This window comes from Dendrobates tinctorius, unplaced genomic scaffold (genome assembly GCF_039654945.1).
Source record: "Dendrobates tinctorius isolate UK_male_01 unplaced genomic scaffold, ASM3965494v1 ptg000069l, whole genome shotgun sequence".
Taxonomy (NCBI): Eukaryota; Metazoa; Chordata; class Amphibia; order Anura; family Dendrobatidae; genus Dendrobates; species Dendrobates tinctorius.
The window spans coordinates 12,438,701-12,452,562 of NW_027361737.1; the positions used below are offsets into that span (position 1 = coordinate 12,438,701).

The following is a 13,862-nucleotide window of genomic DNA, read 5'->3' on the forward strand; positions in this document are numbered from 1 at the left end:
ACGGACATGCAAACAGCCCCAAAGACCATAAAGGCTACATTATCTATCCGTGAAAAACACAGAACATATGTGTGACATATGAACGAGGCCTAAAAGACAATTGCTCAGTATTTTATGTAGATTTAAATAGTGACATTTTACTAAATTTAAATACCTGATCAGAGAAGCATCTGAGGAACCGAGATCACGGCTCAAAATGTGCAGTATATACAGTGATGAAATCCATAAATGATAATTCCTTTCTTTTGACTACACTAATATAGAAAATATTGATACGGTATGCAATATACTGTTCTATTTTAGGTTCTATTTTCTTAAATTAATTTTCTCATTCAGTTGCTTTTGTTTTGCCTTTTATAGAGTTTCACAGTGGGAGGAAAGAAAACTGTAGCAACTTGTGTCATAAATTACTGCCTGACAATAGATGCCCAGACTGAGTTTACTGCTGATGCAGGGGGCGGCCTCCTCCCCAGAACAGAGGAAGAACAGAGGAAAGGTCTGGACTCTTCCTTTTCCAGCTCAGTTGGTATAAGAGGAGAGTGAGGCAAGAGAATCTGCAGAACAATATCAAAACATCACGCTGGGGAACCCACCGCTAGGAACAACAGGTGAGTGAACAAGTTTTCAGCATTTTATACTATGCTACTATTTTTTCATCAATTAATCCATGAGATAAGATATGTTGATAGGAATCTTTATATGTATCCTGTGCATTGCTTTTCTGCAGATTTGTGGGTCTCTCTGGTTTTAAGTTATTTTAATCTTCACTCACTGATGAAATTTGCCAGATGAACTACTAGTGGTATCTTTTGCAATCGTCATTGGAGTTCTCTTCCAGCCTCATAACCTTCTACCCCTAGCTGCTTATAATATGGATTGCTTTGTAGAATTTCATTACAAAAGAATGCTGACATAGAAATCGTGCACTCCTCCGCATTACCACCCCATGCAACCTTCTAGTCATACAGAGCCGTATAGAAGGTTGGAGGTTCTGCTATAGGCTCTTTGGAGTGTGGGAGGAAACCAGGGAACCTGGAGTAAATCTACGCAAACTCGGGGAGAACATACAAACTCCTTACAAGTGTTATCTTTCGCGAAATTTCAACCTAGGTCCTACCATTAAAATGCACCCACATTTCTTAGGCAGGTTTTACACACAATGAATTCTTGTTACTTTTTTATGTATTGAAAGTTGTTTCTTTAAAGTCAATGCAGACATAAAAGGGTTTGTCCAGTACTTTATAATACCTGCTTATCTGAAGGATAGGTAATCAATATCAGATCAGTGGGAATGGGACACCTGCCACCCACACTGATCAGCTGTTCTTGGTGCCACCACCAGTCGGATGTGCTCAGTTGCGGAGTGGAACTACTCAGCTCCATCGACTTTATAGTGGCCGCGGCCATGTACTGCACATCCACGCCTATTCATTTGAATAGCGATGGATGTGCAGGACCCTGCTTTGACCACTATGCAGTTGTGAGAGATGGCCAAGACCGTAGTCGTTGCTGAGACTAATGGCTTTTGCACACACACTGGTCTCCCATCACATACAAAGAATGTCCTTTAATCAGTGTACTTGCCTCTCTGCTCTCTGCACCTTCAGGGTCTCCTCTATTCTGCTGCAGACCCCTTCCATAAGATTGTGCACAAACAGAGACACAGTCCAGTTGCAATTTAAAACGTAGAACTTTACTTTTTCTCAGCACATCCTTGTCAGATACAACATCAGCCTAGGGTTCCATACAGTCCACATTCTGCACTTTCCCTGCACTTCTTCCTACGGCCTTCAGTACGTGCCTGGGTCATACCGACTCTTGCGGTAATGCAGCGTTCTCCCTGTTCAGACTCACCACACTTAGGAGTTCCCTCGTCTGTTTCACCCCAGATATGAGGGCATCTGCCCATGCAGTGAACTGGCACATTATAGAGCCATCTGGGTCCCCGTACTGTTCTGGCCTTGCATTTAGCCTCTGTTCCACCACTGCTGTCACTCTATTTCTGAGACTGTACTTCTGGCCCAGTTTGCCCTGAATGGTTGGGTTTCACACTTAAACATTGCGTGGTCCCTGTATAGCACGGGCTCTAAGCCCACCCGAGCTGCCTGGGTGCCCTGGCCCTACTCACTACAAACCAGGAAAAGCTCTGCCTTATCCACAGTGACCCCTCCTATGTTAACTATCTCCTATGCTAGTTTCCTATTACTACTATACTATGCACCCCATCTAGTGTCATAACTGAGGTACTACGCTTTCTCTATTATAACTGTACAACTAATAGCACTAGATGAAATACAGTAATAAATACACCATTACACAGCAGCCATATACATACAAGATAATATATACATGTGGTAAAAGGAGTGAGCATCACACGGTCCTGGTACACATCTTACACAGTGAACAGCTGATCAATGTAGGTGACAGGTGCTGCATCTCAAATCATCTGATTATGATGATTTTTCCTATCGATAGGCTATCAAAAAAGGACATAAAGGGAATCTATCAGCAGGTTTTTGCTATGTAATCTGAAGACAGCATGTGGTAGGGCTTAAAACACAAATTTCAGCAATGCCTCTCTTATCAAGGTCCTAGACTTTGTTTGCCTGCAATGATTGTTTTAACCCCAGGAACTTATCATTGCTGGCACACAATAATGGGCGCATGCTAGTGCAATATGCCCCTCCTGTGATAAGCACCTCACTGTCTATGGACATTGTATACACAGAGCCTGGTGTGGTGGTGGGGGCAGCTTCCTCAGCTCTGCTGTATTTCTAAATCTAAAAACTCTGATAGAGTCAGAATAGCTGTACCCATTAATCTAAGTGATACATCGTTGGATTCATCTTCTCCTTGCTTACATCAGGCTGCTCTCAGATGAGGTAGCAAAAACCTGCTGACAGATTCCCGTTAAAAAATATTTTATCTAAATACAACAGGGCTTATTTATCAAGCTGAATGCATCAGAAACACTAAATCTGTCAGTATCTGCTCATACGATGTGTTTTAGATATTTTTTAATGACATGTTCGATGAAGGGACATGGCCTCAGTCAGTGGGGGGAGAATTCACTACAATTGTGCTGCATATTTGTGGCACAAAGTAAGGTAATTAAAAAGCGGTATAGTGTTAGATTAGGCAGTGTCAAAATATGACCGATTTGTCAAACAGCTTGAACCACTAAGAAAAATCTGCTGCCTTTCAAAACTGTCTTGTCTGAATGTGCACTGTCTAAGAAATAGACATTACCGATAGCAGAGGTGTATCTAGGCTTTTTGGCTCCTGGGGCAAGAATTTGGTTCAGCGCCCCCCCCAAAGCACACATGTGATTTACACACTAATGTACCGACGAGCTGCTCTTCCTAATGCTCTTAATGGTCAGTGAAAAACTGAGAGAAGCAGGAAGAGAAGCTCATTGTCACAGGACCATAAGTATTAGGCTAGTTTCACACTAGCATATTTTACATGCAGCGCACGGCGCCACTAAGCCCCGCCCCCTGCCCTCCCCATCCGGTCATCTCCTCCTACTATCACACACGGCTGCATGCGATCTGCGCACCCTATCTTTAGCATAGGGTGCGCTGACTGTGCGCTAGTTGGATTTTTGCGTGTGCTGCGCACTTTTGAAGGTGCGCCGGTGTGCGCCGAACGCACCATGTTGCATTTTGGCACGCTCGGCGCACCTTCAAAAGTGCACAGTGCACGCAAAAATGCTACTAGCGCAAGGCCAGCGCACAGTCTGTGCACCCTATGCTAAAGATAGGTTGTGCAGATCGCATGCAGCCGTGTGTGATAGTAGGAGGAGATGACGGGACGGGGCGGGCAGGGGGCGGGGCTTAGCGACGCCGTGCGCTGCATGTAAAATACGCTAGTGTGAAACTAGCCTTAGAGTCGCATGTGTGTAAAGTGTCCATGTGATGACTACTGGAACCTGCAGAGCTGAATCCTGACCTTGCAGGCTTCTGAATTCTCACAACAAATGCACTGCACACTTTTAGGATTCTCCCGTACCGGTGGCAAGAGTACACGGTCATGTCAGCACAAGTATGTGATTTATATACTTCTGGCCACATTCTGACTAGACGTGCCTGGCCTCGCTCTGTTCATTTTCATTGAGTGAGGCCACACATGTCTAGTCAGCACGTGACCTCATGTATGTAAATTACCGGCATGAGAGAATCCTGACTGCGTTCAGTGATCACTGTGAGAATTCAGAAGTCTGCAGTCACATAGAATGACTGCAGACTCATCACAAACCTGGAGAACCCCTTTAATGTTCCTAACAAATAAAAACATGAGAATTAGTCAGTATCACAAATAATATTTACATCCAGGTACCTTATAGATGACGTCGTCTCTGGAGTTGTTCTCCTTCTTTTCTTCTTCTTGTCCAGACCCCATGATAAGTTTTCTCATCCACAGACATCTCTGCAGATTTCCATCTTCTCCGGTCTTCTGCAGCAAATCTCCACACGATGCCCTTAAAGATAGAAGTGTCATTATAATGCTCCTGAATGAAAATACCTGCTATATACTGTTGACTCACACTATTCCCCTCCCTCCTCAAACTGTCTCCTCTAACATCCCACCTGTTCACCATACTGTCTCCTCATATATTTACCCCCTCACTCTCTGTACTGTCTGCTCACACATTCTCCAGACTCCCCATACTTTGAGCAGGGGGTTGGACCAGATGGCCCAGGAGGTCCCTTCCAACTCTACGATTCTATGATTCTATGATTCTACTGTGTTTGCCCACATCCCATCACCCTCACTCCCCATACTGTGTCCACATACATTTTTCCCATCGCTACTCACTGTGTCCACATACATTTACCCGTTCGCTCCCCATACTGTCTGCACCCATCCTCCATATTGTTTCCTCATACATGCCCTCATACATACATACTCTTCATTGTGTCCTCAAATCTCCCCACACATTAAATTCCCCATCCTAACTCCAAATCCCCCACATACACATTAAATCCCCATCCCCACTCCAAATCCCCCACACACATTAAATCCCCCATCCCCACTACAAATACCCCCACATTAAATCCCCCATACCCACTCAAAATCCCCCACATTCATTAAGCATCCCCCATCCCCACTCCAAATCCCTCACACACATTAAATCCACCATCCCCACTCCAAATCCCCCCACATACATTAAGTACCCCCATCTCCATGCCAAATCCCCCACACACATTAAGTATCCCCATCCCTAATCTCCCCACATATATTAAGTATCCCCCATTCCCACTCCAAATCCCCCCACATACATTAAGTACCCCCCATTCCCATGCCAAATCCCCCACACATTAAATACCCCCCATCCCCACTCCAAATCCCCCCACACATAAAGTATCTCCCCATCCCCACTCCAAATCCCCCCCTATAATGCCCTCAGATTTCTGCCCCCTCCCCCCATATGTTCCTCATATTTCTCCACCACATGCATCTGTCTGCACCCATCCACCCATGCACTCCATATAATGTTTCCGACCCCAACTATCCCTTCCTAGCCCCCAGAGCATGTCCTTACATTTCCACCATTAATCTTCGGTGTCTTCAGCTCCATTACCCCGTCTGGAGCTGGAGCACTTACCACCAACCGCAACGCTGCCTCGCTGCCTGTGTCTTTGCCTCTGAAGAGCTGGCGTGTGACGTCAGCAGCGTGATCATGTGACCTGATCATGCTGCTGGCGCTTCTTTGATGCGGAAGTGCCGGCGGTGTTCAGGGCTTACATCTGCAAGTGAGTCACGTGTACTAGCGTCTGACACCTGAAGACGCTAGAACACCGAGTCACCGACCGACGCGCAGCACTTTCTCTGAGCCAGCTGACAGTTTGACAGCCGGCTCAGAGAACGGGAGAATCTGTGTGGGGGCGGGGAGCATCAGGCGGCCCGATGGCACCCCACTGTCGGCTGCGCCCGGAGAACATGCCCCAGCTCCCCCCCCTGGATACGCCTCTGACTGATAGAGATGAGGGAACCCGAACTGTAAAGTTCGGGGTTGATAATGGACACACACAGTATCTGGTGCTGAAATCTGAACACGGACTTCACACGGAAGTCCGTTTTAGTGTTCGGAGTTCAGATGCTGAATAAACAGGGACAGGACGTGGCTCGAGTGAGGGACAGTGTTAGGTTCTGTGAGAATACTCTGCAAAACAGCCTCGTTGGGGTGCTCTGCAAAACTGCCTTGTTGAGGGTGCTCTCAAAACAGTCTCGTTGGGCCTCGTTGGGGGTACTCTGCAAGACAGCCTTTGTGGGTGTAATCTGAAAACAGCCTCATTGGGGGTACTGTACAAAACAGCCTCTTTGGGGGTACACTGCAAAACAGCCTCTGTAGGGGTTGTGATGCAGTGACCCCTGTGACAGCTAGGGGGCCCTGTATGGGCTTCCCAGGACATGCATGCAGGCATTTCCTTTATTGTGATGGGGAAATGGTGAGCGGCAGGATTGTAAATGGCCGATATGTATCACAAGGGTGGGTGCCTTGTGGTGGAAGCTTGAACGTTTTTTGATCAGCAGATAATACTGCTGAGGGTTTGTTGCTGTGTATTGGGAAAGCTTCTAGGACACTTGGTGAGATGGGTGGGACCAGTCACCTACAAACCCACCCAGGGGCGTGTGTCTGAATGCCCAGGATAAAGCCTGTGTGTGTGGCTGTGTGTGTGGAATAGGACCTGTAGTGAGGTCATGACCATGTGATCCATACCTCACCTGTGGGTGTGGTTATGTACCATATAATGTGCCTGAGGTCTGGTCACATGGGAGGAGAGAGTGTGTACCTGAGTGGTTCAGGGTGCAAGGTTCTGGAGGGTCAGTGTTGGGAGAAGATTCTGCTAGAAGGATCGGATCCCTGAAGCACGTGCTACGACCTTGCACCTGGTGAGGCGTGAGTGTTGGACGGTCTCAGGAGGAGATGGACATCCTGAATAGCTCCCGCTGAGGCCCTGGACCTGGTGGCCGGTGTGTTGGGAGACCTGGGGAGTAGGGTTGGATCCCTGAATAGCACCCGGTGAGGCCTGTGTGTTTGCAGAGTCAGTGACGGCACTGAATTGGGGGAGCTACTGTCCATCTGTGGATCTGCACTGTCAGGTGGCCTGATGAGCAAGACGTTATTCGGGATGGTGATTCCAGTTCGGCAGCTTCCCTGGGAAAGAGAGGACTGACCAACAGTTGGCATCTGGAGCCGGAGCTCCTGCAAGGTAACCCCGGACATGGGGATATGACTGTTGGTGCTTGTTGTGTTCTATGGACATTAATGAACTGTACGGCGTGCGGTTGCCCATGGTAACTGGACAGTATGGAGGTCCAACGTGTTTAGGGACTGCAAGGAAAAGCCATATGTTGAAATGTTATGAACTATGTGTAAGCCTGTGAAGTATAACATGCCTTACGGTGAGGTTTATGATGCCTTATTAAACTGCATTGGACTATTTTAAGTGTTCCTGTGTGCATCAATATCGCAGCCAAGCGAGTGTTCCCCAACGCACTCAGTGAGCGCTACCTTACCAGGTACTCTGCAAAACAGCCTCTGTTGAGTTGCCAAGATTGTTGCCAGTGCTGACTACTGGTGGCCACCTTGCTGGATCCCTGCTACAAGGACAATGTGCCATCCTTACCTCTGTCACTCAAGCACGATCGGAAAATATGGGAATACAAGCGCACGCTGTTAGACGCACTACTGATGGCGTAACCACCTGACAGCTCAGTGGAACCACCAAGTAGAGACAGAGAAGGAAGTCGCCAATGCTGCTTGGGCACTGGCACCACCTCGGAAGGGAGGGTTAGCCTAGCCAAAATGTGTAAAACCCTCCTCGGCATGCCACATGTGGCACCACCATCTGATACGGTCCATAATAGCAGGATGCAGCATTTCAACAACATGGTGGAAGTGTATGTGTCCACACGTCTCCATGTACTGAATGATGGATCTGCCCCATTTAACTTCTGGGTCTCCAAATGGCACACATAGCTTGAGGCTTGCCTTTTACGCCTTGGAGGTGCTGGCCTGCCCTGCAGCAAGTGCATTGTTGGAATGTGTGTTTAGCATGGCAGGGGGTTTAATCACAGACAGGTGCATCCGCCTGTCCGATGCCAACGTGGGCAAGCTCACAATCATGATGTTGACCGGGCATGGATCCCACAGGACTTGTCCATACCTTTAGCTGAATAGAGAAGCATTTCAGCCGCACCCAGCCATTGTTATACTCCACAGCAGTTTCTTCATTCTATTTCCCATTCCCAATGTTTTAGGACCTCCCCAAATTAAAAAAAGATAAAACACCACCTAAAAACAGTGTTTGCTACATCCTCCTCCTCTTCCACCTACACCGTCATGTCTACCCCTTCCTCAACTTCCTCCACTTGGACCTCCCCCTCCTGGATCAAGACTATTATCTTTTTTTATTCTGTTATTTTAAGTCATTTCCATATTTGTTTGCATGACAATTGTCCTGCTCTAACTCCTTCTCTGCTTTCTTTTGCAGCACCCTTGCCCTTACTGTGACCATTTTTCAGACAAACTTTGTTCTACAGTTCGGTCTGACCCGACGAACCTGAGGTCCACTCATCCCTAATTACTAATATATCTGCTCCAATGTGTTTTGGTTTGTGGCATTTTCTGGGTCAGTGGCGTTATTTTCAATAACTCAGTATGCTTCACCACTTTATTTTGAGCATTTTTAAAAGGTTTCTAAATAACGCCATTAACTGGATGTTTTATCATAATGTTTTTCAAATGTTTGGTGTCTCCTCCTTATTTTTACATTTGTAACGTGCAGTTTTTGTTGCAGTTTTCCTATAGACAAGTGTTTTTTCCATGACATTTTCAAGAAAAATAATGAAAAAAAATGACACAAAAAGCTTAGGAAAAAAAACTGATTAAGTGCCTTATTTTGCAAGCATTTAAAAAGTTGAAAATAAAGAGTTTTTTAAGAGAGGTTTAAGCTTTGCAGCAGTAACCGAAATGTCCTCTGATTTAATGGGAACCTATCAGCATGATTATGCACAGTAACCTACAGACAGTGTCAGGTCAGCGCCGTTATACTGATTAAAATGATATCTTGGTTGATTTAATCCGTATTGTGGTTGTTGTTTAATCTATATTTTGAGTTAATGATATACTCGTGCTCTGGGGTGGCCTGTGGGGGGGTCTTCATGTGTTGCTCTGATTAGGTATTCACCAGTATGGCTTCTGACTGATCACTGATCCCTCACTGACCTGCCCCCCAGTTTACATAATGAATATTATATATATACTAGCTGTAGAGCCCGGCGTTGCCTGGGCATAGTAACCAACTGTGGTTAGTTATAACTAATTATAATGATTATATTGCACATAAAAACATTTCACATCATATATTCAACACTACAGATTTGCAACACAAATTAACTAAACAATTACCTAAGTATTGATAGTATTTTATTTTCAACTCATTCAAAAGCCTTTTGATAAACAACATGTGAATCTGTGTATCTATCCCTATCCTGTGTGATACTGTGTGCTAAGCTGTGTATCTAATCCTATCCTGTGTGATACTGTTTGCTGAGCCATGTATCTAATCCTCTCCTGTGTGATACTGACTGCTAAGCTGTGTATCTAATCCTATCCTGTGTGATACTGTCTGCTGAGCCGTGTATCTAATCCTCTCCTGTGTGATACTGACTGCTGAGCTGTGTGTCTAATCCTATGCTGTGTGACAGGGTTCCCCAACTCCAGCCCTCAAGGCCCACCAACAGATCATGTTTTCAGGATTTCCTTTGTATTGCTCAGGTGAAGCAATTATCACCTGAGCAATACTAAGGAAATCTTGAAAACATGATCTGTTGGTGGGCCTTGAGGACTGGAGTTGGGGAACCCTGCTGTGTGATACCATCTGCTGAGCCGTGTACCTAACCCTATCCTGTGTGATACTGACTGCTGAGCCGTGTATCTAACCCTATCCTGTGTGTTACTGACTGCTCAGCCGTGTATCTAATCCTATCCTGTTTGATACTGACTGCTGAGCCGTGTACCTAGTCCTATCATGTGTGTTACTGACTGCTCAGCCGTGTATCTAATCCTATCCTGTGTGATACTGACTGCTGAGCCGTGTAGCTAATCCTATCCTGTGTGATACTGACTGCTGAGCCGTGTATCTAATCCTATTCTGTGTGATACGGTCTGCTGAGCCGTGTATCTAATACTATTCTGTGTGATACTGTCTGCTGAGCTGTGTATCTAATCCTATCCTGTGATACTGACTGCTGAGCTGTGTATCTAATCGTATCCTGTGTGATACTGACTGCTGAGCCATGTGTCTAATCCTCTCCTGTGTGATACTGACTGCTGAGCTGTGTATCTAATCTTATCCTGTGTGATACTGACTGCTGAGCTGTGTATCTAATCGTATCCTGTGTGATACTGACTGCTGAGCCATGTGTCTAATCCTCTCCTGTGTAATACTGACTGCTGAGCTGTGTATCTAATCCTCTCCTGTGTGATACTGACTGCTGAGCTTTGTATCTAATCCTATCCTGTGTGATACTGGGCTCCCCCTGCAGTCTGTGTCAGAGGGTGGTCTGTGTTGGCACGGTAATAAATTGTGTTATTTCCAGCTTTACAGAAGGACGATAACACCGTAGAAATGATAAGAATAATAGGCAAAATTGTTTGGTGAATTGGAAGGCGCGGGGTTAAGATTTCGCCTCACAACATAGCCTATGACGCTCTTGGGGTCCAGACGTGTGACTGTGCAAAATTTGGTGGCTAAAGAGAAAACTGAGCAGAGCTCCAAAAAAGCGACTATAAGTCCAGAGTAAAGTCAAAAAAGTTTTATTTTAATTAAGACACGTCCAGATACAAATGGGGGGGAGTGGGCGATAAAGTGCGAAACCGCACACCGCATGGATAAAAAAGGAATTGCTGTACAACCAGAACCTATGCAGTAACAAGGCATACATAAAGTTACTAAATTATCACAAAGTGCATATAGTGCATGGCAATGTATGGCAATTAGGAATAGACCGCCAAACAGTATATATGTATATATATATATATCTCTTTATACCAGCTCCATCCATCAAGTAAACAGCTAGATACACAGATCATTATCAGGTAGCAGGTGACCATTCACCATGGTTAGACAGATATATGACGCCTAAGAAGCATAGTAATAAGAGAGGAAGCATAAATTACCTAATGAAATGGCAGGCAGAGGTTCCAGCAGTCAGCAATCCACCCCTGGTGGCTGTAGCTGTGACGGAGCAGATGCCAATCCCCGACATACATACATACATACATAGAACTTTATATATTAGATATTGAAAAAAAAAATCCTCTTCTGTAGGCAGGTGTCCACGCTGCAGCCTGATTGCATGTGTAATATGCAGCTAATTACTTTTTTTATGGTATACATTAAAAAAAAATCAGTCTGAAAATGGCGCCATCTACACCTGCGCAGTAGCAGCTATTGGCGATCCTATAGCTGCTACTGTGCAGGCGCCATCTTGGAGGAGGAATTTGCATTAAGAAAGCAAGATGACACCGCCAGCGCCTGCGCAGTAGCAGCTATTGGATCGCCGATAGCTGCTACTGCGCAGGCAGCGCCATTTTCAGACTGATTTTTTTTTTTTTAGCAATTAATATATACCATAAAAAAATAATTAACTGCACATTATACATATGATCAGGCTACAGCGCAGACGCCTGCCTACAGAAGAGGATTTTTTTTCAATATGTATATATAATATTCATTATGTAAACTAGGGGACGGTCAGTGAGGGATCAGTGACCTGTCAGCAGTCTGCATTATGAATACCTAATCACAGCACGACATAAAACACCCCACACAGGCCGCCCCCTGGTGGCCTGTGATTAAACAACTACCACAAGACGGATTTCATCACCCAAGGTATCATTTTATTCAGTATAATGGCGCATGCTCGGGTGTCCTCCGAGTATTTTGGCGTGTTCGGAGATTTAGTTTTCGTCGTCACAGCTGCATGATTTGCGACTTGTAGACAGGCTGAATACATGTGGGAATTCCCTAACAAACAGGCATTCCACACATGTATACAAGCTGTCTAGCAGTCACAAATCATGCAGCGGAGACCAGGAAAACTAAATCTCCGAGCACGCCAAAATACTCGGAGGACACCCGAGCATGCTCGGAAAAACCCGAGCAACGAGTATACTCGCTCATCACTACTCACAAGCCATCATCTTCTGTTCCAAGTTGTATAAGCATATTCATTACTTCATCCAAGAGGAACACATTTTGCAGTGCATTAATGGCAGATAGCAGGAGTACCACAAACACCAAGCTTGTTGAATTTGTGTGTTGTGCCAAAAGTGTAAAACGCAATATAATTATACATTTTTAGCATTTCAGTGAGATAGAGAAAGAAAAGCCGTCGGCTCTGACAGCTCTCTTATAGCACCGTAAGCAGTCTGAAGTTGTTTTCACAAATTCCTTTATTTCATTTTGCCCATTTTAGGGACATGAAATAAAAACAGTAATATAAAAACCAAATGTGCTCATTTACTTTGATAATTCCCTTTCACTTAAAGGAAATGTTAACAATAGGCAAGGATGGGCTGATACAGAAAAAAACAAAACCTACTATGTGTTTTCCCACTCATTTTTGAAACAAGCCTTTTTGTGAAAATATTAACATAGTTAGTAAGGCCGAAAAAAGACATTAGTCCATCCAGTTCAGCCTATAAAATTCTGTCAGAATAAATCCCCAGATCTACGTCCTTCTAAAGAACCTAATACTGTAAGATACAATATTGTTACGCTCCAGGAAGACATCCAGGCCTCTCTTGAACCCTTCGACTGAGTTCGCCATCACCACCTCCTCAGGCAGGGAATTCCAGATTCTCACTGCCCTAACAGTAAACAATCCTCTTCTGTGTTGGTGGAAAAACCTTTTCTCCTCCAGACACAGAGAATGCCCCCTTGTGACCGTCACCTTCCTTGGTATAAACAGATCCTCGGAGAGATATTTGTATTGTCCCCTTATATACTCATACATGGTTATTAGATCGCCCCTCAGTTGTCTTTTTTCTAGACTAAATAATCCTAATTTTGCTAATCTCTCTGGGTATTGTAGTTCCCCCATCCCCTTTATTAATTTTGTTGCCCTCCTTTGTACCTGCTCTAGTTCCATTATATCCTTCCTGAGCACCGGTGCCCAAAACTGTACACAGTACTCCATATGCGGTCTAACCAGGGATTTGAACAGAGGCAGTATAATGCTCTCATCATATGTATCCAGACCTCTTTTAATGCACCCTATGATACTGTTTGCCTTGGCAGCCGCTGCCTGGCACTGGCTGCTCCAGGTAAGTTTATCATTAACTAGGATCCCCAAGTCCTTCTCCATGTCAGATTTACCCAGTGGTTTAACGTTCAGTGTGTAATGGTGATATTGACTCCTTTTTCCCATGTGTATAACCTTACATTTATCATCATTGTTAAACCGCATCTGCCACCTTTCGGCCCAAGTTCCCAACTTATCCAGATCCATCTGTAGCAGAATACTATCTTCTCTTGTACTGACTGCTTTACATGGTTTTGTATCATCTGCAAATATCAATATTTTACTGTGTAAACCTTCTACCAGATCGTTAATAAATATGTTGAAGAGAATAGGTCCCAACACCGACCCCTGCGGTACCCCACTGGTCACAGCGACCCAGTTAGAGAATCTACCATTTATAACCACCCTCTGCTTTCTATCACTAAGCCAGTTACTTACCCATTTAGACACATTTTCCCCCAGACCCAGCATTCTCATTTTGTGTACCAACCTCTTGTGTGGCACGGTATCAAACGCTTTGGAAAAATCAAGATATACCACAT

General features: G+C 44.9%; 1 protein-coding gene across 3 annotated transcripts in view; it reads left to right on the top strand.

Moving 5' to 3' along the window:
* Positions 1 to 464: 464 nt before the first annotated feature.
* The window catches only part of FAM124B (family with sequence similarity 124 member B), a 43,562-nt gene continuing 30,164 nt past the window's right edge, over positions 465 to 13,862 (top strand). Inside the window, exon 1 of one of the 3 annotated variants that reach the window (XM_073581102.1) lies at positions 465 to 608. The gene's annotated coding sequence lies outside the window, so the exon portion shown is untranslated. Of the gene's footprint in view, positions 609 to 6,810; positions 7,218 to 13,862 lie in introns of those variants that run through there. The other 2 variants (XM_073581104.1, XM_073581103.1) reach the window with 2 other exon arrangements.